Source organism: Onychomys torridus, chromosome 7 (assembly GCF_903995425.1).
Source record: "Onychomys torridus chromosome 7, mOncTor1.1, whole genome shotgun sequence".
Lineage (NCBI taxonomy): Eukaryota > Metazoa > Chordata > Mammalia > Rodentia > Cricetidae > Onychomys > Onychomys torridus.
In genome coordinates, this window is record NC_050449.1 from 40,744,943 (window position 1) to 40,770,044 (window position 25,102).

A 25,102-nucleotide genomic window follows, 5' to 3' on the forward strand; every position below is an offset into this window, starting at 1 on the left:
AGCCTGTGGGAGCACCTCAGATACACTGGTTAATAACCACAGCAACATGACTTATTATTTAGCAATTGAGGAGAGTGGGCTGCCACAGTGGGCACCTCTGCCTCAGCCTGGTTCATTTCATTTGCATAGGTAATAGTCACGTTACTAACAGCTCATTGCGGTCAGCCCCACGTGACAGAAAGGGAAGATAGTCACTTCAGGGAGAACACCCAAAACTTCCTTCAGAGCCAGGAAGGAGCCAGTGACCAGAAACTACACACACACACACACACACACACACACACACACACACACACACAACCACATACACACCACACACTCACATACCACACATGCACACCACACATGCACATACACTATACACACACATGTGCATATACCTCACACACATACACCACATACATACACTACACACACCAAACACAACCCCCCACACACATACCACATACACACACCACACATACCATATACGTACATACCACACATACACACTATACATGCCCATACACTGTACACAGACACACCACACACAACCACATACACACCACACATGCACATACACTATACACACACATGCATACTCCACACACACATACACCACATACACACACTACACACATCAAACACAACCACACACATACATACCACATGTACACACCACACATACCACATACATACATACCACACATACACACTGTACATGCACATATACTATACACACACACATACCACACACACACACACACACACACACACACACACACACACACACACACATATCAGAGGTCCCCATTCTTTCTTAATGACCAAGCACAGTTCTATAAAGCACTATCAACAAATTCCCTCAAGTCTTAGAAGCTGTGAATCTTTGATATGTGACCAGTGCTCTTTGTGGATGTTGTCTCCTTCCCCCAACTATCAAGAGAAAGACGGCCGACAAATGACACTGGAGGATCATTCCACGGCACACTTGACCCATGTTCCTCGAAACTGAAAAGTCATCAAAGCAAGAACTGAGAATCAGTGGGTCAGAGGGACCTAAGGAGATCTTAACATTTAAGTGTGATGTAGTCCTGCATGGAACACTAGAAAGAAGAAGGATCCCAGCTGAGAATAGAGAAACCTTTGTGGTTAGTGTTTTTATGGGGTTCCTGAATATTTGTGAACCAGTAGGTCTCTGATTCTTATGCCTTCCCTTGGGCTCTTTTCCTTCTGGTTTTTTTTTTCCATCCAATTCTAATACACTAGTTTTGTTTTACCCTATTCTATTTTGTTTTATTTTATTATTATCTTTTAGAAGCCTCTTTGTTTTCTAATGAGAGACAGAAAGGGAGGGGATTCAAACAGGAGGGTAAGTGGGGAGAAACTGGGAGGAGGGGAGGGAGGGGAACCCTAATCAGGATATATTATGTGAGAAAAAAATCTATTTTTAATAAAAGGGAAAAAGGATAAGGAAACTTAAATAAATAAAGGATGGTCTTCGTACTAACAATTTATCAATATTGGCTCATTAATTGTAATAAATGTAGCATGCTAATGTAAGACGTTAATAATAGAAGGAGCTGAGTACCCTCCATATGAGAACTCTCAAAACTGCCTTCTCAATGTTCCTGTAAATTCAGTCCTTTTATAAAATAGCTTAATTTTTCTTTAAAAACAAAAGTCTTTTTCTGTAAGTGGGGCATGTTCCCATTGAAACCATGCTACTACACAAACTAAGGACGGATGTTTGATGAGAACACATACCGTCATTATGCCTATTGAATACACAAAATAGCCACGGTTCTAAGAAGGTGATTAGGCCAAGTCACACAGCAGCCGAGAGCAGGGGTCTAGGGCTCAGACTCCAGCATCCTGGCTCAGAGGCCAGATGTGTGTCCCTAAAGCCAGCCTTGGAGAATACAGAGGACTGTGAGGCTTTGAGCTATGGCCAGGGCACTTGTGGGTATGGATGCTGAAGGGGAATGGCTAAGATCTTGGCCAAGGTCAGTCTCACGTGACCTTGAGCCTTAGCATGAGATTAATAAATGTTCCCCTTTCTCTTGATAAATTTTCTCCTCCTAAATGTGAGAAGCAGATCCAGAATCCATTTGCAATATATTTGCCTGCCCAGAAAAGCACAAAGGGAGAAAATAAATCTGACCTCAAAATGTGACCCCATGGAATGTCAACCTCTACTCAGCCTGGAACAAGGAGGCCCAGACCCACACAAGATGAGCCCATGGATAAAGATAAGAATACCTCTGCCTCCATTTCTGCTCCTTATGGCTCTGTCAGCCCCTCTCCCCCTGCCACCCCATGCTTTCAGATCCATCTAGATCCAAATAAGGTCTAAGAGAGAGAATTTCCCATGATGCATCCTGGAAGTCTAGGAGGAGGGACTGTGTCTGTGGGAGACGTAGGGGGCCAGGCACTGCCATTGCCCATAGGATGGCATGGAAAAAGAAGAGAAAGGACATCCCTGTGCCTTAGCAAAGTGCACTGAGCTAGCTGCTCCTGGTTTTGACCAAGTGTTATCCCTGGGGTGGGTTATTTCAGCCTCCCTGGGACTTCATTCAGCTCCTTTTCCTGGATGAAGCACTCTCCAAACTCCCTTTCCCTCTGAACTTGGGTATGTATGCCCTGATCTCCTTCATGATCTGTGATAATGGAAAGCTCAGTCCGGGGTTTCTCCCTGAGTGGAAGAGAAACAAATGGCGCAGAAGCACAGGGCAATTTAGACACTGAATCAGATGCCCAAGCCATGCCTAGAGAAGTCCCTGGTCACTTCCTCACCAGGACAAAGATGATCACACCAACTGGAATTCACCAAAGGCAACCCAGCAGCTGCTCACTGAATATTTTTCATAACATGCTACAGAATAGCTTGGTGACAACAGGGATTTGGGGGGCATCACAATTGTGGAATCAATTCTTTATGAACTTAACAAGCTACCACTTCTATCCCATACAGTCTAGTCCAACAATTCAACATGTGTCAATGTATATGCTGTGTCTTATACAAATAAATGTTTATTCCAGAATGAAGGCATATTCTGTTAGCACATGTTTAAATGGGCTTTAGGGTGTGTGTGTGTGTGTGTGTGTGTGTGTGTGTGTGTGTGTGTGTGTGTATGTACAGGGGATGGGGTCAGGTTCTGAGTGCCTTCACCTGCCCTGATCCACTTGGTGTCTCTATTTGTCTCATCCAGAAAGATCTTCTAGATGAGATGAGGCCTGGGGCGGGAATACACCCCTGGGATGCTAGAAACCCAGTGGGGCGGTGAATCAGCAGATCTGAATCTCTGACAGTGGGTCCTCTTCTAGCCTCAGCCTCAGGAGGAGGGGGCTATGCTTCTGGGTCAGCCAGGGGATTCATGGCCAAACCCCTGATTTTCTCAGTGCCTTCCCATGTACTATGCCTTCCCCTCTCCTTCCTGGCTGCTGCAGGCACACATATGAGCATACACACACGTTAACACACACACACACACACACACACACACACACACACACACACACACACACATAAAATGTACTGCCTTGCCCTAGCCTCTCCTAAAGGCAGCAAATTACTCCTATCATTTTTTAAAAATGCAATCAACTGTATTTGATCTAGCAGGGGCTTTTGTCAGGACAGGTTTTTTTTTAAAAAAAAAAAAAAAAAACAGCTTGAAAAAGTGGATAAAATATAAATTAAAAAAGAAGAATGGGTCTGGTTACAATCAATAACCCCAGAATTATTGACTCTTCTGCCCATTACACCCTGATGCTGCTGTAATCTTGCTGGCAGATTCTATAAAGAACGCATCTGGGCAAGATGAGATGTCCATTGTCAAAAGTTATAATTCTCCTCGGCAGAGCTCCCAGAACAACAGCCAGACAGTTTCTGCAAGAGCAATCTGGTGTCTGAGAACCATATGACATCACTCTCAAAAACCCATTTTGTGCCTCTGCCCCGAGGCCATCTCTGTCCTGAGCTAGTTGGCAGAAAGGAAGCTGAACCGGAAGCCGGCGTTCAGACATGGCAAACTTCCCTTTACTCTTCCAAAGCCCTTCTCAGCTGCACCCAGAGCAAAGGGCCTAGCACCAACAAGTGGGTTGTTTCCTGGAGTTCTCCGTTTCTGTGCACGAACTGTCCGTCTGGGATAGCTGTCTCCAGGATGTTTGGCTTGGCGGAGGAGTTCGGGTTGCTTTCTAGGGATTCTCTCCTAGGAAAGTTCAGGGCAGGTCATTTGTTTGCTTCCTCTGGGGAGAGCAACTTGTCTGGACAGACTTTAGGAAGCAAGACCTGGTGTCAAAGAGAACCCAAACCTATGAAAAGCTCGGGAAGGTGGCATCAGAGAACCACCAGGCTTGCAGCCTGACGCCAGTTCAGAGAATCCTTCTGAACTCCTGGCTCAATTTCAAGGAAGTGGGAAGGGCATCAGCTTAGGAACCCTATAACCTTGACAGAGGCCTCCTGTCTCTGAGCCTCAGGACCTTCATTTGCATTGTGGGGTGGTTGAGATGGGTAAAGTCAAAAGTATTCTCAATTATCTGACAAGTGATCAGATCTCTCTAGTCTTAGACTGCAGGGTAGGATCTGTAACCCCAGCATGTTGAGGCTTCCCAGGCCTTGCTGTCTGATGCCCCTGTCACCATCCCAGAAAGACCACCCCCCCCCTCTTTTCCCAAGCCAAAAGGTGTTTGAGGGTCTCCCTGCCACAACAGGATGTCCAGAAAATCTGCATCAGGGGCATTCAGGTCCAAATCAGAAGCAAAGCCTACTGTGTTTGATGATGAAGATTTGCAGCCAGGAGTGAGTTTCCTTGGCGATATTGTCTGCCACTTTTATGAGCAGCAATTATATAGCACTTGGTACCTGGGAAGGTAACAGGAGAGAGCTGACATGTGGAAACACTCTATCACTCTGAGGAGCACAACGCCTTTGGTAATAAATATTGACGTTCATTAAGACAAAGCCAGAATTCAATCTATGCTGGGGAATTCTATGCTTCCGGCCTCCAGAATGGCCCTTATTTACAGATGTCCCTAAGGGAATGAGACAGGCTGGCTTACCTTGCTCCCCAAGTTATATTTTATTCAACAAACTTGTCCTGGGCAAGCGTGTGTCTGACAAGCCAATTTGAAAATGAATTTGGTACATTTTTTTTTTTTAGTTGATTATTTATTCTGAGAATGAATGCCTGTTCTGGTCAGGCTGACAGATCCAGGGGATGAGGATGAGAGGGCCTTGTGCTCACTGCTCCCCATCTCTCCTCCTCCCCCAATGCAAGCAAAGTGCATGGAGAATTTCCAGGCCTTGGGGCTGGATGAGCCTCTTGGATCTCATTCACCCACACCCCACCCAGCATGGATCATCTTGTTGACAAAAAGCCTACATGGCAAGCCTGCCCTGTTGAGAAGTGGGGTGCTGTAGAAGTTTGGTGGGGGTTCGGTCTACTCTACCCTCTTGTAGGATTCAACCTGGCTATCCAAGAGCTATCATGAGATTCTGGGACAGAGTTTTGGGGAAGGTTGTAAGATAGGGAGAAAGCTTCTTGCCATGTAACTTCCAATTTCCCTGTTCCCTATTTTCCTGAATCTCATTCTTATCTTCTCCCCACCTTGTCTATATACAGTAGTGTGATGCACAGGAAAGTAGCACAGTGGAGGAGTATGCTCTGGAAACTCTGTACTTCTCTACTCTCCAGGAGGATGTCCTGCTTGCCACCCGGGGAAACTCTGGCTTTCAGGCAAAATCCTGGAAGGTTTTATGCAAGCAGAGGACTCAGGAGGATTTTGAAGGTCAGAGGAATTTTGGAAGGGTAGGGAAAAGAAAGAATCACTTTCCTTAGAGAAGTAAATCCATGAGCTAAGAGATGGGGGTGTGGGGACAATGTGTCAGTGATCCAGAGTGGCCTCCAATTAAAACCACATGGAAAACAATAGGTCATAGAAGACCTTCACTGTGATGATAAGAAGGCTGGATGCTGGGTCTGAAGTTTTATTTCCAGAACATAGGTGATGGCTCACAACTCTTAACTCCAGTTCAGGGAATCTCTCACCCTCTTCTGGCCACAGTGGGAATTATATGCACATGGTGCATGTACATACATACATACGTACATACATACATACATACATACATACATACATACGAGCAAAATATTCACACACACAAAATACAAGTAAATAAATCAAATTCAAGAGGGAGGTGGAAGAGAAGGAGAAGGAGGAGAAGGAAGAGGTAAAAACTGGACAGTCCACATTTGCTCAAGGAATTAGACTAATTGTTTTGGGTGGTTTTAACCACCAGACCTAGACTCCCAATATGCAAAGCTTACCAAAAATTAAGCCACTCTAATTATATCCAGGTGAAGAACCCAGTGTTCCATCTTCTTACGTTACCTGAACTCCATGAGCTGTGGGTTGTAAACCTAGCTTCTCACTAAGCCTACCTGTTCCCCCTTCTACATTTGTTTCCAGCCACTCTTAGTGGTTGGCAGAACACTCTAGGTGGGTAACTGGGGTCTGGAGCTTGGTGGATATAGTGTGATGCTGTGGACTTCCACTTGGCCCACCTGCCTTGCTGATCCCCTAACATGCAGTTTGCTTGCCGCATGTGTGCACCACATGGTAACTTCTCATATCGAACCTGGGAAGAAGAAGCTAGGTGGGATGTGAGTTTTAAAAACCCACCAACTGGGGCAGGAGAGATGGCCCAGTAGTTAAGAGTTCATACCGCTCTCATGGAGGACCCACGTTCAGTTCTCAATACTGATGTCAGCCAGCTCACAAATGCTTCTAACTCCAGCACCAGAGGATCTGGTGCCCCCTTCTGGTCTCTTCAGGCATCTTCACTCATGTGCACAGACAGACAGACACACAACACACAAATGTTTAAACTTGCCAACTTTAAAACTCTTGTCCATAGTCCTTGCGGCAGCAAAGCTGTAGAGCCAGTGTTTGTAAGCCTCTGGGAAACCATATGCCCACTTGCAACTATCAGTGTGCAAAGAGTCATTCATTTTCCAGCCCAGCTGTAAGAGCGGCATGATTCTGGAGGCTAAAAATAACAAAATTCCAAATCAAGATCTAGAGAGTCCTGTTTTCTACCCAAAGGGCTTTGGGGCTCAAGCCAGAGCCTCCTGGGATACCTGGTGGACTAGGAGCCATCTACATAGCACCAAGTTTCAAATTAGCGTCTCCCCTTGGAAGACACAACTTAAGTTAGCTCAGTCAAGTCATTATCCCTGCTTGCCAGATAAGAAAGTGAAGGGAAGAGGCCCTGAGCAATTAAGTGTGTAGCCTAGGGTCACAGAGCAAGCCAACACAGGCCCACAGAAAGCACCAAGTCCTCCTGCCACACTCAGGCAGCAAGTGGGCACCCTGCCCTCGGGCTCCTGTCTCAGTGCACCTTTATCTCACATGGCTCAGCAGCCTGGCTGGCTCTGCCTCTCCTCCCACACACCTCAGCCAACGAATCCGCTGCCCTGATCTAAGCCTCCCCTTCCACCCCAGCCTGGGGCCTTTGGAGATCAGGAGCCAACTGCACAAGGGAGTGATGGCCGTCCCAAAGTAAAGCCAGAGAGGAGGAGAGGGAAGCCTCCGAGCTCAGCTTCCACTTTATCTGCCAGCCCACTAATTTGGAGAGGAAAGTATGAGTGACAGCTATGTATAACGTCTCACTGGGCTGACAGAGAGAAGGTTTACCGTGCCAAAGGAGTGTGGTTACGTATCTACGGTTCTGAATTGGCCCCCACCACTACCACCTACACTGTCCTTCTTTTCTTTGAAGTATTGATTCTCTGTCATGTCAATCACATGATTCTAATGATATGCTAATCATCCCAAGCAGCAGCAGAGAGCATGTGACAGCCAGGTCCAGCCTGTAGTTGCTCCTCAGGTCCCTGGCCATAGCAATAGGTCCAAGGATGGTCATGGGAGCACGTCTAAATGATGAGAGTTCCTTGCTGGGTTGTGTCTTGTCCAAGGGGAGTAGGGAAAACAATAGACATAAACCTACCATCTGGAAAAAGTCTCTACACAGAGGGGCCTGATTTTCCCAGCAGAAACCTATAGACTGTGCACATGGGGACAAAGGATCTTGATGGTCAGCTGAAGACATGGCTCAGTGGGTAAAGCACTTGATGCTCAAGTCAGGTGACTAAGTCCAGGTTCCCATAACTCATGCGAAAAGCTGAATGCAGTAGCCCACAAGTCCACAATACCAGTGGCTCCCTGGAGGATGGGCAGTGGAGATACAGGCTTCACCCTGCACTCACGGGCCGTAGCCTGGGTGCACCGAAAGGAACAGATGGTCTTACATTAAAACAAGGTGGAAGGTAAAGACCCACATCCAGGGCTGTCCTCTGACCTGCATGTACCCACTATGCCACACATCTGCACATACATACAGGCACACATAGCTGCACGTACTTACATACACATGCTCACAGTTATACACACTCTGTCTCATGAACTCAAACGCAATCTCTTACAAACTCAAATGTGGGTATACACACTCATGTACTCACACTCACATACACACACATTATCAAACACTAATACACATTCATACACACACACACACACACACACACACATCAATACCACTAAAAATTCTTACACAGACATTCTCAGATACACTCTCACACAAAAACATACTCGCACACCCACTCTTACACACATATACTTATACAAGCATTCACATACACACACACACACACACACACACACACACACACACACAGTCGTTAATGCAACAGATATGTGATTTCCCTGTAATATCTGCTGACATGTGCCCTATTTTGCAAAACATAGCTCAAATTGAGTTTCTGTTACTTACAACTAGATAACCTGGATAAACATTAAGGGATAGCTGTAGCAACAACTCTCAGACCAAAAAAAAAAAAAAAATGAGCTGTTTAAACTGGCATTGGACTCAGGGCACAGACATAGAGGGAATCAGGCCAGAAGGACAGCAGGCAGCTGCCCTCGAGGAAGCGAATTCTGGGCTGCATGCTTGCCTTAGTTGGGTGATGGAATTTCATGGTCTTTGATGTTTAACCAAAGGCCAATTAGTTCTTAAATGTCCTTTGCTGCTCCATGGAAGAGGGAGAGTACACAGGCAGGTCTAGCCTGGGAGCCAGCAATGGAGGAAACAGGTAGAGTTAAGACAAATGAGGAAGAAGAAGAAAAAAGAAAGAAAGGAAAAGAACATGCCCCCCCCCCCCCCAATGTGTAAGTGGATTGCTTTTTGTTTGGTTTGTGCCAGCTTGACACAAGCTAGGGCAATACCGGAAGAGGAACCTCAGTTTTAAAAAAAAAAATGCCTTCATAAGATTGTTCTGTGGGCAAGTGTGCAGGACATTATCTTGATTAATGATTGACACAGGAGGACCCAGACCACTGGGCATGGTGCCTGATCTGGGCAGACGGCTCTGAGTCATATAAAAAACAAAAACAACAACAACAACAACAGGCTGAGCAGGTCAGGAGGAGCAAGCCTGTAAGCAGCACCCCTCCATGGCCTCTGCATCAGTTCTTGCCTCCAGGTTCCTGCCTTGAGTTGATGTTCTGATTTCTCTCCATGATGGACTGTGACCTGAAGTGTGAGCGAAATAAATCCTTTCTTCCTTGAGCTGTTTTTGGTCATGATGCTTATCACAGAAAAGAGAAAGCAAACCAGGAAATAGACTGAGGACTCCTAACCTAATATGCAGCCTGGAACTGAGGAACTGAAACAACATTCACATTGTTTGTTGCATTAGTTCAGGTTTCCATTACTGTAACAAAATACCTGAGACAACTGACTTACAAAAAGGGTTTATTTTGCCTCATAATTTTGGAGGTTCTAGTCCAATGTTGGGTGACCCACTGTTGTGAACCTCTGGAAAACGGCACACCATGGCATGAGTATGTGGCAAAACCACTCTTCTCAGGAGCCAGGAAGTGCAAACAAGACAGGAGTCCCACAATTCCCTCCAAGATATTTCTCCAGTGACCTCGGGCCCTCCAAGTGGGTACAACATCCACCTTCTAGCATCATCACCTTAGGGGCCAAGCTTAAACATGTAGGCCCTGGGAAGACATTTCTCCAAACCACAGCTTTCATCTTAAGAATTCTCTCCATGCTCTGGAGAGATGGTTCAGTGGATAGAAGCTCCTGCTGTGCAAGCATGAGGATCTGAGTTCAAATCCCAGCGCCACATAAATAAGGCAGAAACGGCTCTGTGTACCTGTAACCAAAGCACTGTGGGAAGCAGAGCTAGGAAGAGCAGTGGGACTTGCTGGTTGTCAAACCAGTATCAGGTTCAAAGAGAAACCTTGCCTCAAGGGGATAAAGCCAAGAAGGACAGGGCAGGGTCTTCAAAAGCCACCTATAACCTCCACATATGCCTGGGCACTATCAATCAGATAGGATCCCATGACCATCATTGGACCAATAGCTATGACCAGGGGCTGAACTCTGCTGCTATGAGAGATGATTGACAGCTTCTTAGAATCACACAATTGACATGACAGAGAAGCAATTCTCCAAAGAAAGACGGGGTAGGTGATACAGTGGGGGTCAAGTCAAAACTATCAATGTCCAACCATACTCCACGCACTCAGCAAACCACCTCATGAGTGTTGACCATGCCTTTGACCTCTTCTGACCCCCTTCTCATAGGAAAGGGTCCACAACTTCCCTCTAGCTCAGGCTTCACTCCAGAGCAGACAATGGCTCTGACTGTTTCATCTGCACAGCAGGTCCTCTGCTGGAGTGTTCTCTGCTGATCACAGCATTCATCTCCTACTCTTTGTTCGTCCTTGTCACTGCCTTATGACCTTTGTCCTCTGGTGAGTAGACTCTTGCAATGGCCTCGCCTTTGCTCTGTTCAAACATTTTATTCAACAAGCATTTATAAGGTGTCCTTTATGTACTGAACTCTGCCATCTTCCTATTCTCTAATCCATTCTACACACTGCAACCACATTAATCCTCCTCAAGTAGTCCTTTGATCACATCATTCTGGGGTTCTAAAGTCTTCAACGGCTCCCCATTGCCTACTGAACATAGCTCACTCTCATCAGTCTGGTATTCAAAGCCCTCCATAATTTGTCCCCAACCTACCTTTCTGGCCTTATCTCTTACTATTTCCTTGACACAGACTATGTTCCAAACGATCTGATCTATTTGCTTTTTCTTGAACAAGAACTGCTTTTTCATGCCTGAGTTTTGCCAAGTCTATTTCCTCTGAATGAAAATGCCCCTGGCTTTTCCTGAGTCCATCCTTACTCAGCTCAAACACTCCCACCACCTTCTTTTGATATTCATGCCGGAAGTGATTGCCATCACTATAGACCCCTGTAATCCTTTGTTTGGGGGCATTCGCGAGACACTCAGCAATGATGCTTTGCCTGCACATCAATGACCCACACTATGATTCTATCACACTTCCTAGCCGAAATGTTTGCGTCTGTTCTCTAAGGATGTTGTTGAAGAGGCAGGGAGGGGCATGGCACTTTCAGCCTGAGTGCATGTATTCTGAGATAGATATATCTTTGGATATATTTAGCCAAAAATAGCCTTTGGATTCTGACCTGAGAGCAGCCACCTGTGGGACGAGGAAGTTCCATGAGTTTGAGGACCACATTTCACAAGGCTTTGAGACCACACCTAGAAAAGCAAGTTTGAGAGGAAACTCCAGAATCACTACATTCATGCTTAAACATTCTCTCACCATCCCCAAGAGGTTGGAATTTGCTCGTGTTTTCTAATTAGTGTAAAAAGACCCATCAGGATTGAACCTATATTCAAGGGTCATAGCAGAAACTTTTCTTTATTCTTGGTACTAAAAGTTGCCATTTCCATGAGAAGTTTAGATTTGTTTTTGTTGCTGGTCTTTGCAGCAGACAACATTTGCCTTTGATGTTGACTGTGAATGGCCCATAATGAAGCCCATGGCCACCACTAACAGGAAGCTAGTTCTCCATGACACCCTGGTACTTTTTTAATCCACCCAGGATACTACCAACACCTCTTAGCTCTAATAATCTATTGTTTCTACCTTTTTCTTTTCATTTATTTTTGGTTGACTCTCTTTTGCTGTATGGTTTACCTCTTTGAAAATGGTTTAAAATCTTTGTCATTTTTTTGTTTTGTTTTGTTTTTCGAGACAGGGTTTCTCTGTGTAGCTTTGTGCCTTTCCTGGAATTCGCTTTGGAGACCAGGCTGGCCTCGAACTCACAGAGATCCGCCCGTCTCTGCCTCCTGAGTGCTGAGATTAAAGGTGTGCGCCACCACTACCCAGCTATCTTTGTCATTTTAAGGCAGACAGCTATCAATAAATAAAATAAATAAATCTGCCACCCAATACATGAGAAAATGTTTCATTTTATTCTGAGAAGAAAGATCAGTGCTGAAAATGAGTCTTTGGATCAGCGGTTCTGAGTCAGAGCAGAGCCAGAAAGAGCCAATGGAGCAAGCGGTGCTCTGAGGTCAGAGGTGTAAGAAAAATTAGGACTTGTGGAGAAAACAGGGACTCAGGAAAGATGATGAAGGTTTAGAACTGGAAGAGATGAGAGTGGTTTGGAGAGGGAGGAAAGATGAGGAAACTTCAGACAAATCATAACAAGGCTGCTTCAGGGAGCTAATCCCGCAACCTTCACACCCAGGGAAGAGAGGGTCTCACTTTAGCTCTGAGGCCTCTATGCAAAGGACCCAAGTGGGGCTCAGGTGGAGGAAAAGAGCTTAGGGAGTAGAAAGGAAGAGCTCTGCCTTCCTATGGTGAAGCAGAGCAAAGTCAAGGCAAATAGAGTTGAAAGCAAGAGCGCTGAGCTGAGATGGGGCGCCCTGAAGAAGCAGAGACATTTCTGCCAAAAGACTTGAGTGATCGAGCCTGCAGCCCTGCATCTTCCCTAAGTGCTCATCTTGGGTACATCCAGGCCTTCTCTATGTAGCAATAAAGTGCAATGTAAGTATTGGAGGAGCAATGGAGATGGACAGGGCAAAGCCGCTAAAGAAGGACGTCTTGGCTTCTGAGAGGGAGGCAGCGGCAGACACCTAAATGGGATAGAAAATGGCTGGGGCAGTGGGCTGTGTTCCCACTGACCCCTGAACACCTTCAGGACGGCATGACTATAGAAGGCAGAGTACCCAGCAGTGGACAGGAGTGAACTTTCACAACAGGATCCAGGGTCCTATAATATCATTGAACGTAAGAAATGAGAAAGGTGTTTATTGGTGGCTCATCACTTGCTCATTCAACACTTATTGAATATTTAATGATTTCTGAGCACTGTACTGGGGAATGGAGACAAAAAGAATACTAACACACACTTATTGTCCTTAAGGAGCTCCAAGCCCAGGGAGGAAATCGATACATGAATAAAGCATCACAGTACGTGGCATGAGCAATACCACAGTTTGGGCTAGTACAAAATGCTGCAGTCAAAACAGGCTAACAGGATGGAACAATGAACTCTGCCTAATGGACCAGGATTTTGAAGGATGATTAGGAGTTTTCCAGGCAGAACACCACAGGCCTTAATTAACGCAGTTTGCAACCCTGCGAAGTTTGGGGTGGTTAAAAGAGGGCATAGCAAGAGATACAGCCAAATGTATGGAGTGAGGCTAGGAAGACTCCCAATATGCCATCTCTGGCCCTTCGAGCAGAGCTATAACTTCAAAACAGTTAAAGAAAAGTAGCCCTGGGGCTGGGGAACTGCTTCAGAAAATGAGGATACTTGCTGTACAAACACAGGGACCTGAGTTCAAATCCCGAGTACCCACATAAAAATCCAGTTGTGGTTATGCTCACACATAGCCCAAGCACTCTTAGGGACAGAGACGGAGAATGGCAGAGGCTTGCTCCAGGTCAGTGAGAGACCCGGTCACAAGGTAATGAGATGGAGAATGATAGAGCAGGACACCTGATGTCCTCTCCTGTCCTGGACACAAACACACGCACATGAAAAGAGAGAAGGAAGCAAAAGAAGCCTTTGAACTTCCTGGTAATTAATACCAAGCTCTGGGGAATTCCTAATATCTGCTGAGGCTCCACCTTCAAATTATCATCAGAGGAGCCAGCTTCTGCTCCTTCAGTTCCCTGGAAAGAGGCAAGGCTTGGACACCGCAGGACAGCTGAAAGGTTGACCCTGGGCACAGGAGAGATGCTGGGGTGGGCAGCAGACACCCAGTTTTGCCTGAATTTCATTCTGCATTTCTGAAGACCCAGCGTGGGCCCTCCATCCTTCACATGACAGCAAGAGTGAATTTGCATGCCAGGAAAAACTGAAAGGCCGTACTTCTTCCTTCAAATCAAGTTGTTATTGTTCAAATACGTTATTAACGATCGGGGCCACGGTCGTTTATAACATGGTCATCACAAAGCAGCTGTTACCATTTACGCGCGGCTCTCGTACGTTTGTTATTAAGGTAATATTTTACCATGCATGCGACTTGCTCAGGGGCTGTATGCCTAATACTTGGCTTGAACAGATCCCCCTGCTCCCTTCTTAGAAGTAATCACTCCTTCTCTTTCTTTACAGGGTTGCCAGATGCCGGAGAGAGGGAAGCGGGAGCAGGAGATGAAAACACAGAGTGATGAAAAATGGAAGCGAGAACAGGAGCTATATTTCCTCCTATCCTTTTGTTTTTCTCCTTTGCCACCCCACCACCACCACCCCGACCACTGAATGAAAAATAAAAATGCAGAAAATCTCAGGAGCCCCATAACTTTCCAATTTTTATTTAAAAATAAACCTGCTGCCGTGGTTGTCACTGACTCCAGTCAGGGAACACACACTCCGATCCCACTGCCCAATATTTATGTACAAGAAGGTAAGTGCTCTAAAGAGAAAAAATAAATCAGGTTAGACCTTACAGAAGGTGTAGGGGATTCACTATAAAAGAGAACTTGGCAGCCAGTATCGTCCTTTGAGGAACCCCGCGAGCCAGCAGATGCAGATGGGGAGACAGAGGGACATAAGGCGCTTATGTGGCCTATTGTTGCAGAGGTTTCTGAGCTTCACATCTGCCTAATGGGGAGGCAAGGGGAAGAGACACCAAGGCATTTCTCACATTATGGACTCTCCATGGTAATTTACAGAATGCAGTGAGGGCAAAATAATGCCCCAGCAGCAGGGATCAGACCTCTTTCTTCCTTTCCCATACTAGGCCAACCATCTGAGCTTTCTCTTACCAATCAGACGAGCCCAGAAATCTGCACTGAGGGCTTCAGGGACATTTTAGGGACCATCTGTAACATGCTAACTGAATGAAGAAGGGACCCAAGGAAGCAGAGAAGATGGTGCAGGCAACCCTGGCATAGGGGCAACAAAGGGGCATCGCTCTGAGCACCTGCAGAAAGAAAGCCAACTGTGTCCCAGGAGGCTCCCCTGATCCAGTGTTCACGGCAAATGGATGCAAAGAAGCAAGGCAGCTGGCAGCTTGGAGGACAAGCTGAAGGTTTACCTGGTGAAGGGGACAGGCAGAGCAGGGCCACAGAACCAGAGGCCTATGCAAAGGTCCTGAGGCAACTAGGAGTGTGCCTTCAGGAGCCAATGGAGAGCCATATGTGGAAGCTCAGAAAACAAGGGAGGATAGTGTAGGGAGAGGCCAAAGAAAGCCAGGTGTGGGAGCATGCACTTACAATCCCAGCATTCAGAAGTCTGGGCCAGGAAGACAGTGAGCCTGAGGCTAGCCTGGACCACATAAGGAGTTTGAGGCCAGCCTGGGATATATATGTATGTGTGTGTGTGTGTGTGTGTGTGTGTGTGTGTGTGTGTGTGTATGTATGTATGTATGTGCATGTATATGTATATGTATATATGTACGTGTATGTATGTATGTATATTAGGATCAAGGAAATAGCAGATGACAGAGAGCCTTGATAGCTTAGAAGTCATTGAAAACCAGTCCACTTTCAGAAAGACATTGTGACCAGATGTGGGTTGCACAAAAAAGCCCTCTTCAGCAAGGAGAACAACTTCAGGGGCCGCCATGTGCACAGTAAGCTAGCGATGTCATGTCACCAGAAGTCAACGACACTTTAGCTATGATGATGGCAGAGATTGGAGGCTAAGGAAGAGAGCCAAGAAATCAGCAAGAGTCAGGCAATGGTGGCACACACCTTTACTCCCAGCACTCGGGAGGCAGAGGCAGGCAGATCTTGATGAGTTCAAGGCTAGCCTGGTCTCCAAAATGAGTGTCAGGAAAGCCAATGCTTTGCAGAGAAACCCTGTCTCGAAAAAAAAAAATTAAAAAGAAAGGAAGGAAGGAAGGAAGGAAGGAAGGAAGGAAGGAAGGAATCACTTGGAAGCAAAATCAACAGGAACTTGACAGGTTAGAATAAAGGGAAAGGAGAGAAGGCAGTTCTGGGCTTCTAGCTTTGACATACAGAAGACAAGCCTTTCTAGATTTGGAGAAAAGAAACAGAGAACAGCAGACTCAAGTTTGCAAACGGTGTTCTGGAGGCAGCCTCTGGACCTCAAAGTAGAGGTTTCTTGTGCACTATCATGAATATGGCCCTGGACTCCAGCGACACATCTGGACTAGACAAATGACAAAGCCATTGGCATATGGACACTACTTCAGGGCCAGTCACGTGGGAGAGGCTACCTCTGGAGGAATGATAGAATAAGCGAAAGATGAGTGATGAGTCCCGGGAACCCCAAATACAGATGTCGAACTGCAGAGGAACAACTCAAAAGGAGCCTGAGATGTCTCCAGGCAGAAGGAAGGAATCCAGAGAGTGTCACAGCAGACAAAAGGAAGGTATTTCAGCAGGAATAATGGTCAATGAGGAGAAATATTACTGAGAAGTCAAGAATGTAAGTTGCTCTTTAGATACATCAACACCAAGGTCACCACTGATCCAAGTCATTCCAGTGTGAAAGGCAAGACCCAGAAGAAAAGTCCCCTCTGAACAAATGTTGTCAAGTGTTAAATTCTTCCTTTAAAGTCTGCTAGCAGGATGCAGAGGCAGGAGGATCAGGAATTCAAAGTCATCCTCAGCTACTCAGCCAGTTGGAAGCCAGCCAGCCAAGGCTATGTCAGCCCTTGTCTCAAAAAAAAAAAAAAAAAAAAAAGTGTGTGTGTGTAGTCAGAGATGTGGGTTAACAAGAGAGATTAAGATTAAATCCAGAGAATTTTCCAGAAAGAATCCTGCAGAATGTCCATGAATGCTGATAAAGATGAGAGAAAGCCAGATAAAAGCAGGATCAGGACACATCCTTGTGTGCTGGGACATGTTTGCTGCTGCCCTTCCTGGGGACAGAGGACCACCCCAATCATCAGAGTGGAGCGTTTCTGCTCAGGCTGGCCCAGTCCTGCCTGCCCTGCCTCAGTGGGAGAATAGCCTCCTCATTTCAATAAGCCAGGCAGCCTAGGTTAACATGAACCTAGTCATCTACCACAAAGCACCCAAAGGACAAGCGCAGAAATATATGCTCGCAGGGCCAGCCGGGTGGCCAGGATGACAATGTAATGCCCGGCCTCGGGTCAGTAATGGGGAGGTATTAGTCATCCCTTCAGACCTTGGCTCCATTATTTTTGCCGGAAATGTGAGAACAGCTCTCACTAATAACGTGTGGAATCACTTCCAACTATTTGCCTTTCAAGTCAGCCTCGTCAGGTCGGGTGACATATCTCGTTTAACAGGGGTGCCATTAGAGGGAAGATTTAACGTACAGCTAAAAGCATTTGTAGCGGGAGCTGTGGGTGGGTTCCTTTTTAAGCTTTCTGTGGCTGGTAACTTGTGTCTCTTCCCTCCATGCCATTGAGTTTTGTTATTGAAGCCTTTTTCTTTTCTGGAGGAGGTTGGTCATTAACTCTCCCATGCCCAGAGCATCCTCTGGCATGAATAAGGCAAGTCTACAGCAGAACCAAAAATCTCTGTGTCAACCAGAGATGGCATAAGGCTCAGCAGCCTAGCCTTATATTGATTCCAAGCATCTCACCATCTCACACATTGCCCCTTGCCCTGCTGGGGTGACCTTGCTGTCTTCTTACAACAATATCACACAGAAATAATTAGTACAGTGATATGAGTGAGATGCCCCCCCCCCGTCTCTGGCCTTTAAATACTTGGTACCCAGTTGGTGGTGCTATTTGGGGAGGCTTAGGAGGTGTAGCCATGCTGGAGGAAGTGTGTCACTTGGGGGAGATTTTGAGAGGTTGAAGACTTGTGCCATTTCAAGTTCACTCTCTGTAGTTGCTGCTCTTGGTTAAAATGGGAGCTCTCTGTTTGCTATTCCAGTCGCCATGCCTACTGGCTGCCATGCTTCCTCACTATGATGGATTTCTATCCCTTGAGAACCGTAAGCCCAATTAAACTGCTTCTTCTAGAAGTTGCTTTGGTCATAGTGTTTTATCATAGCAATAGAAATGTAACTCATACACCTGCAGTATAACCACAGATTAACCAGCCCATGGATTTACATATCTACTTAACAATAAAATCCCGCCTTTTCCCTTGTTTTGAGAAGATAAGCGAAAGAAGAGAGCTAAGATCACAGAAAAGGAGTTCATTATTTTATTTAAAGCTTGTTGACTTGACTGACACTTTAAATTGTTTGTCCCCTTGAAGGCTGAGACCCTGGAAGGCCCTGCTTGAGCTTCTAAATCTTTGTCCCAAGGTCAGCATCCTATTGTCTCAACATCTCTACTTATCAAAATCAAGATTTCAGTTGCACCTATTGAACCTAGAGCTTTGTGTATGGGAGGAGTGCCGTAAGCTCGGATCTTTCTGGGTCACAAGTTATGAATGACGACATGTCAACCAAAGAGCCAAAGGACAGGGAATTTAATACACTGTGCAATCAACAAATGGTACAGTGGGCTTGACTAGATACCTGGAAGTGACACATAAAACTGTCCTCAGAACCAAGTTCCTCTTTCAGTGTTCCTTGGCTGTGTTTCTTAAGTCCTGATTCCATGTCATACAAGACCTGGGCACAAGCTTCTAAAGCTCCATCAGGATGACTTCCTCTAGAGTCCAATAGAGGAAGGACTTCTCTTGTCTGCCCAGACTCACCCAGGTCCTAAGTCATATATCGATTGGTCAAGTTGGGTTATATACTGAACCCTGAAACATTCTCCTTGTCTAGAACCTGGAATATGATACTCCTTTACTCTTGAGTCTTAAAATCCATCTAGAGGAGACTGAGGAAAAGGGAAAAGAGAAGAGTGTCATGAAAGATATTTCTCCAAAAGAAATCTATATCTATATCTATATCTATATCTATATCTATGTCTATGTCTATGTCTATGTCTATGTCTATGTCTATGTCTATGTCTATGTCTATGTCTATGTCTATATCTATATCTAGAGAGAGAGAGAGCTGTCAATATGGAATGTAGATACCCAAGCATAGAAAGAGCCATTGCAAATAATAATTTCCTATCCTACCCCATGTGCAACACAAATTACTATTTGATAATAACATGTACTAAAGATATATAACCAAGGGAAACCCCATGATACCTCCACCAAAACTCTTCAGCCAAGTATTTTCTTCCCCATATTTAATAATATATTGACTGGACCACATCATAGCACTTTTCCCCATCCATCTCTTATTAGAGATATTACTATACAACTTGGCCACTTCCATCAGTGACAGACTAGGTATTATTCATGCCCATACCCCACAAAGCCACCAGCACATCATGAGGATCTAGACCTTTCCCAGCCCACACTCTCTCCTCATGTCCACCTCCAATCTGTCCATTACTTCTTGTCTCCTGACACTTGCTTAGAAGTAAGGCTGAGAGACCAGTGGACTCGAGAAAGATTAAAGATGCTCAGGGAGGCTCCGTCTTATGCTGCCTCTGTTACAGATTCTCTCATGTTGTATTTCCTTACTGGCTTCCCACCTCAAAGACAATCTCTGGGAGCCATCTTTGTTCTTGGTGCCTTGAATGTACTCAAGGGAAGCTGCCAATTAAGTGGAGTGGCAGCCTTTGATCTCATTCATCATTATTTCCAGATTTCTAAAGAAGAGCCCCATCCATGGGCGCTAGAGGAAGGGAAGGTCTCAGCTCTTGTAAGGCATTAGAAATTCAGAGGGCCATGAGCACAGCATTCAAATGCAAGGGACAGTGAAGCTTACTGTTCTTACTTCCCTGCAAGCTAGCACATACACAGAGATGGTGTAGGAATAGGAAGATTGACAGGCTACAGAAGGTGAACTGAGCCAGCCGAGTGGGTAAGTGTGATCCAGGATATAGTCAATACTCATGGAGGCAATGTTAGTGGAAGCAGTCAGCAGAGACCCTCAAAGGCAGACTGACAACACTGTGCATAGCTCAGGACAATAGTCCACAGCAGAATGTGGTCTCCATTGCTTCAGCAAACTAAGAGAACGGGCTCAGGAAACTAAATGGGGTGAGGGAAAGACCAGGGAAGAAGCCAGGTCAACAATCAGTCCTGGAATCAAGAGGTTACTAAAGAACCCAAGACAGAGGCCCAGGAGTTTGAATGAGACCAAGGCCAGTTTAGGACAGATGAAAGGAAGGGATTTCCTGCAGACTGACCCCAGGGTCTCCAGACAGACACCAAGTGCGGCATTCTGCCTGCATGGAAGAAGCCAGTGCTTTTGATGCCCAGTTAAGGCAGGCTCGGTAACAACATGGGGCTAGCTGGGGAAGGCAAGACTGACAGGCTGGGCCCATGAGCACCGTTTTCTGGCATATTTCCAGGCTCTGTATATGTATCCAAGGCCAGAGGCTGAACCACTGCCAGCCCCATATGACCTCATGGGTCTCCCCAGCCAACCAGCAGCAAGAGCAAGGGGCTCCAGAGGCTCCCTCAGCTTCAGAGAGAAATCTGCAAACAAAACTCAGTTTTTAAGGGTTAATCCATAGCCCCACGAGGAGGCTTCAAGCCTTTTCTGAAGGGCAGCTCCAGCAAGTGGGCCGAAACCAAAGGAAAGGCACGAGGCTGCCGGCCTGAGATGGGTTTGGCAGCAACTCCAAAGGAGCAGCCCTTCAATCGGCTCAATTGTCTGAGTTCTCAAAAGCAATGGCTGGCTCCCATCAGCCTAACTAATAGGGCTGAGCTGCCAGGACCACAGCCTCTGTCTACCAGGCCAATGGTCTGCTGCTCTGAGTTTCACTTAAGCAGGGGACCAACAATGGGTTCTAGTTAGGTGCATGAATATTCAACACCTACTGGATGTGTGGCATCTCCCCGCATCTCATACTGCCCCCACCAGCATGCTCAGCCAGGCTTTCACTGGTTAATGACTTAGGTTACAGTATCTATGCACGTTGAGGGCTAAGGAGCAGGGTAGCCAGCACATGATGGGCAAGAAGGGAGGGAAAAAAGCAAGAGACAGGTCATGATCTGGCCTTCTGAATCCCTAAGTCCTGAGCTCCCGCCCAAGAGAAAGGTGAAAATATGATCTGAGTCTGACCTCCACTTGCCAGATCCTGTCCCCTCCTCCTCCAGATGCCCTCAAACTCCCAGGGAGGAAACTGAGGCTGAAGCACAGTATTAGGCTCTGGTTTCTTTGGGCTCTGAGTTTCTAGAAAGAAAAGTGGCATGGCAGCACTTCTCACCTCTTCCCCTTTAGACATCTCCAACCCCGTCCTTCCTTCTTCTCTTGCAAGGACCCAAGTAAACTGTCTATTAGACCATCCGAGCCCAGCAAGAGTGTTGTGGCAGCTGAGGTTACCAGCGTGGGTTTAACAGTACAATTGGAGGCCCCTGGAGGCAAGGACTCAGCGAGGGAAAAATTGCTACACGTGTAGGAAACCAGCAAGAAGGCAGCAGATGGCCCATTCCTCCACACCTGTGGGCTGCTGGGGAGGTCCGCTCATCATCGGCCTCCTTGACAGCCTGCCCTTGCCTGGTACCTGTCAGCTTTATCCTGATGACCCTCGAATTGGGGTGTCAGTTAGCAACCATAAGGAAAGCTCCCTGAAGCAGCTGCCATTTCTTCTGGAGTCTCACTGGAGAAAGGAAAGCCAAGAGAGGCTCCTTCCCACTCTGTCTGCCATGCCCTGCCTAGCTGCCCTTCTCCCTAGGGTGTACACATCCCAGCCACCATCTCTCCCTTCTTCCTCTGTCTGCTTGCACTTTCCTGGGAAGACCTCAGACACTCCTGCTGGGTTGGCACCTCTCTCCTACTCCAAACCCACTTAGGTAAGAGGCCTGGAGGGGTCTGCAGCAACCTAAGAGCTGGACAGGCAGGTGGAAGCCAATGGTAGAAAGGGGGAACCCATAGCATGCTTAACCCACAGGAGCTAAACCCTGGCCCTCCAACAGGTGTCCCCATGAACCACAAGTCACCACCTGTCCCTGGTCACTAAACAGACTGTCAAAAGCCTCAAGGTGGAAGGCCCTGCTCCTCTTCCGCTGCCCATCATGGACCCCCTGTCCAATTGAACCCCCAAGTCACAGGTAACTTTGACCCACCCCTACTCTTTGGGCACTTTTATTACTTTATTTGGAGAGCCTGTTTGCTCTGTGCTCAGTGCTCCCGTGGGTACTGGGACAGGGGTGCTTAGCAACAGGCCTTGGGCAAATGTTCTCTCAATGGTGCATAGGGCACAGCTTCTGAGTCATTGAATTATCCTTGCTGTCCAGAACTCTCCAGAGGACATAAAGGTCATGGCAATGGCCACAGGCCAGGTCTCCCCACTCTTCTAGATAAAACCTGGGCATTCCACCTTTAACTCTACTGTCTCATGCTTAAGATCAGTGTACCCCACCCCAGCAATCTATCCCCAGTTCATCCTTCTGGAATTACCTGGTCACTCCAATCCACACAGACACTCCTCTCTACAGAAACTGTGCACTTAAAATTCGCTGCCCACAGTTCCACACTTGCTGGAGCCTGGCTTTGTCTGACCAGCAGTTGTTCCAAATGTATGTCTGATTCTCCCCAGGAGGATAAGGTCATCACAAACAGTAAGTACTGCTTTGCTTGTTTTGATTCCCACTGAGCTGAGCATAGATTGATGTGGGGTAAGTGCTCAATAAATGCTCATGGACTTGGCTAATGGATGGACAGCCTTGCAGGGGGCTTTGCCTCATCAGGAAAGGCAGGTAACCTTAGTCTCCTCTGACTCATCTAGAGGGACCCAAGGTGCTATATTCTGGAGGTAGACTCAGGCTGGCTAGTCCTGGCTCTTTCCCATCAGCCCCCTTGGCCTTCTGAATCCCTATAGGTTTGAAGAGGCTGGTGCTTGTGGCTCTTACCAACATCAATTTGCAGTCACCAGGATGTAACTTCACCCTATGCTGCGTTTATAAATTAATCTCCTGGGATTAGATTCTGTGTTTTAGTAACACTCCTGAGGCATTGTATTTACACATTAATAATAAAAGGGAAAAAAGTGAGACAAGTTCTGACAACTTTCAATAACATTCAGAAATAAAGTGTGAGGCACAGAAGTGTCCAAAGTTAATTAAGACCATTTGGTGCTGACGAGGGTGGGGGGCACTGCCTGCCGTTCTCCGACAGGTGCTATTTCTGAAACCCAATTTCCTTGTCTGTAATGTACCTGGTGCCTGCAGAAACAGAGGCATCGAAATAAACCAAACTAGCAGCACGACACTGAACTTCTGTTTTGTATTAAAGAAGCATGGACACTTTGCCAGATAAGTGAGAGGTCCAGGAAGAGGAAGGCCTGCAGTGAGGGTGCACATCTGCTCCTCCCAGCTAGGGTCTTGGGGGAATTTGGCGGTGCCCTGTTCCCTGGAGCTCTCTGCGAGCAGCTGCAATGAACTATCAGACATTTACCTGAAGAATTCTGCAAGCTGTCTCCAGAAACAAAATGGAGAGACCCCAAGAAGAGACATAGACTGACCCTAGGCATCCTCATCCGGTAACCGGCATCGTTTATTGCACTAAGAGCTGCAGTTTGTCTGCACTTTGGTGTTTTCATTTCCGTTTTCACTTCCTTCAGTTTTAGAGTAGTTATTTCAACGATGCAAAGCCCTCCTCTGGGGAGCGAGAAGGAAGAAGGACTCCTCTTTGTGTCTTTCCGAGGGTTGCTGAGTGTGAGGTCTGACAGGAATACAGGGAGATCTTAGAGGGCGTGTTTCGGGTGCTACAGGTATGGCCCCTGGTGAGAACATCATCTCAGCAGAACACTCGTTTCCACAGTCCCCAGAGCACTTCCGGCTTTGTTTACTTAAGGGACAGATGAATCCCTTCCCAGCCCATGAGATTCCCCCTGGTTGTCCCCTCCCACACACCCAGCCCCTGGAGTAAAGAGGTGAAGTCAACAGCACCACACACCTCAGCTGCATCGCAGATTGTATCAAATCTCAGGACAACTCTTTCAACCTTTGACTGAGTCTGTCCATCCAAAGAGAAAAGATACCGCATAAAACAGAAATGGAGTTTGGAAGGACAAAAGCCTTCCATGTTCCCTGCACAACCCCGTATTCCTAGCTGAAGATGTTCACTAGGTGACCCTAAACCCTGTTTTCTTGCATGGGATTCTCATCGTTGGTTCTAACATATGACTCCTGGGTAGCTAGGCAGATTTTATCTCTCTTTCGATGCATTTCATTAGGTGGCTAAGGTGGGTGTAGTCGGAAGTTTTTGTTTATCCACCCAACACAATCTTTATTTTGAATTTATTCCAAATTCAAAATAAAAAGAAGTATCACATGGGCAAAGCCCTCTTGGTAGTAGATCCAGCTCCACAACAGGGACTCATAGGAACTGATCTCCTGCTCAAGTCCTGTGCTTGTCACAACCGTGGGACTCTTTGTTCTAGATTGAAGAAATAAAATCTAAGGTCTTCAGGGGAAGACAAGACTTAGAGATGATGTTGCCTGTGAGTAACCTAAGAGAGAAGATATGAGTTCAGAAAATGCCAGGCTGGGCTGCATGGAGGGAAACATCACCTAAGCAATGCCAGCGGCTAGTCTGAAGGAGCACACCTGACCAAAATTATTTCAGTTTCTTTCCAGAACCAAATGGGTAAAATGATCACCCCATTTGCCTGGTAGAACTGAGAACTGAGAAGATAGAGCTTTATGTTAAGCCAGAGGCAATCCTATGCTGTACCTACACTCTGTAACTCTAAACTGACTGATATTCGACATTATACCAAGTTGTTGATTCATTCTTTCTTGATAGCTCATGTCTGAATCTCCTATGGAAAGAGATTTCTGGAAAGAAC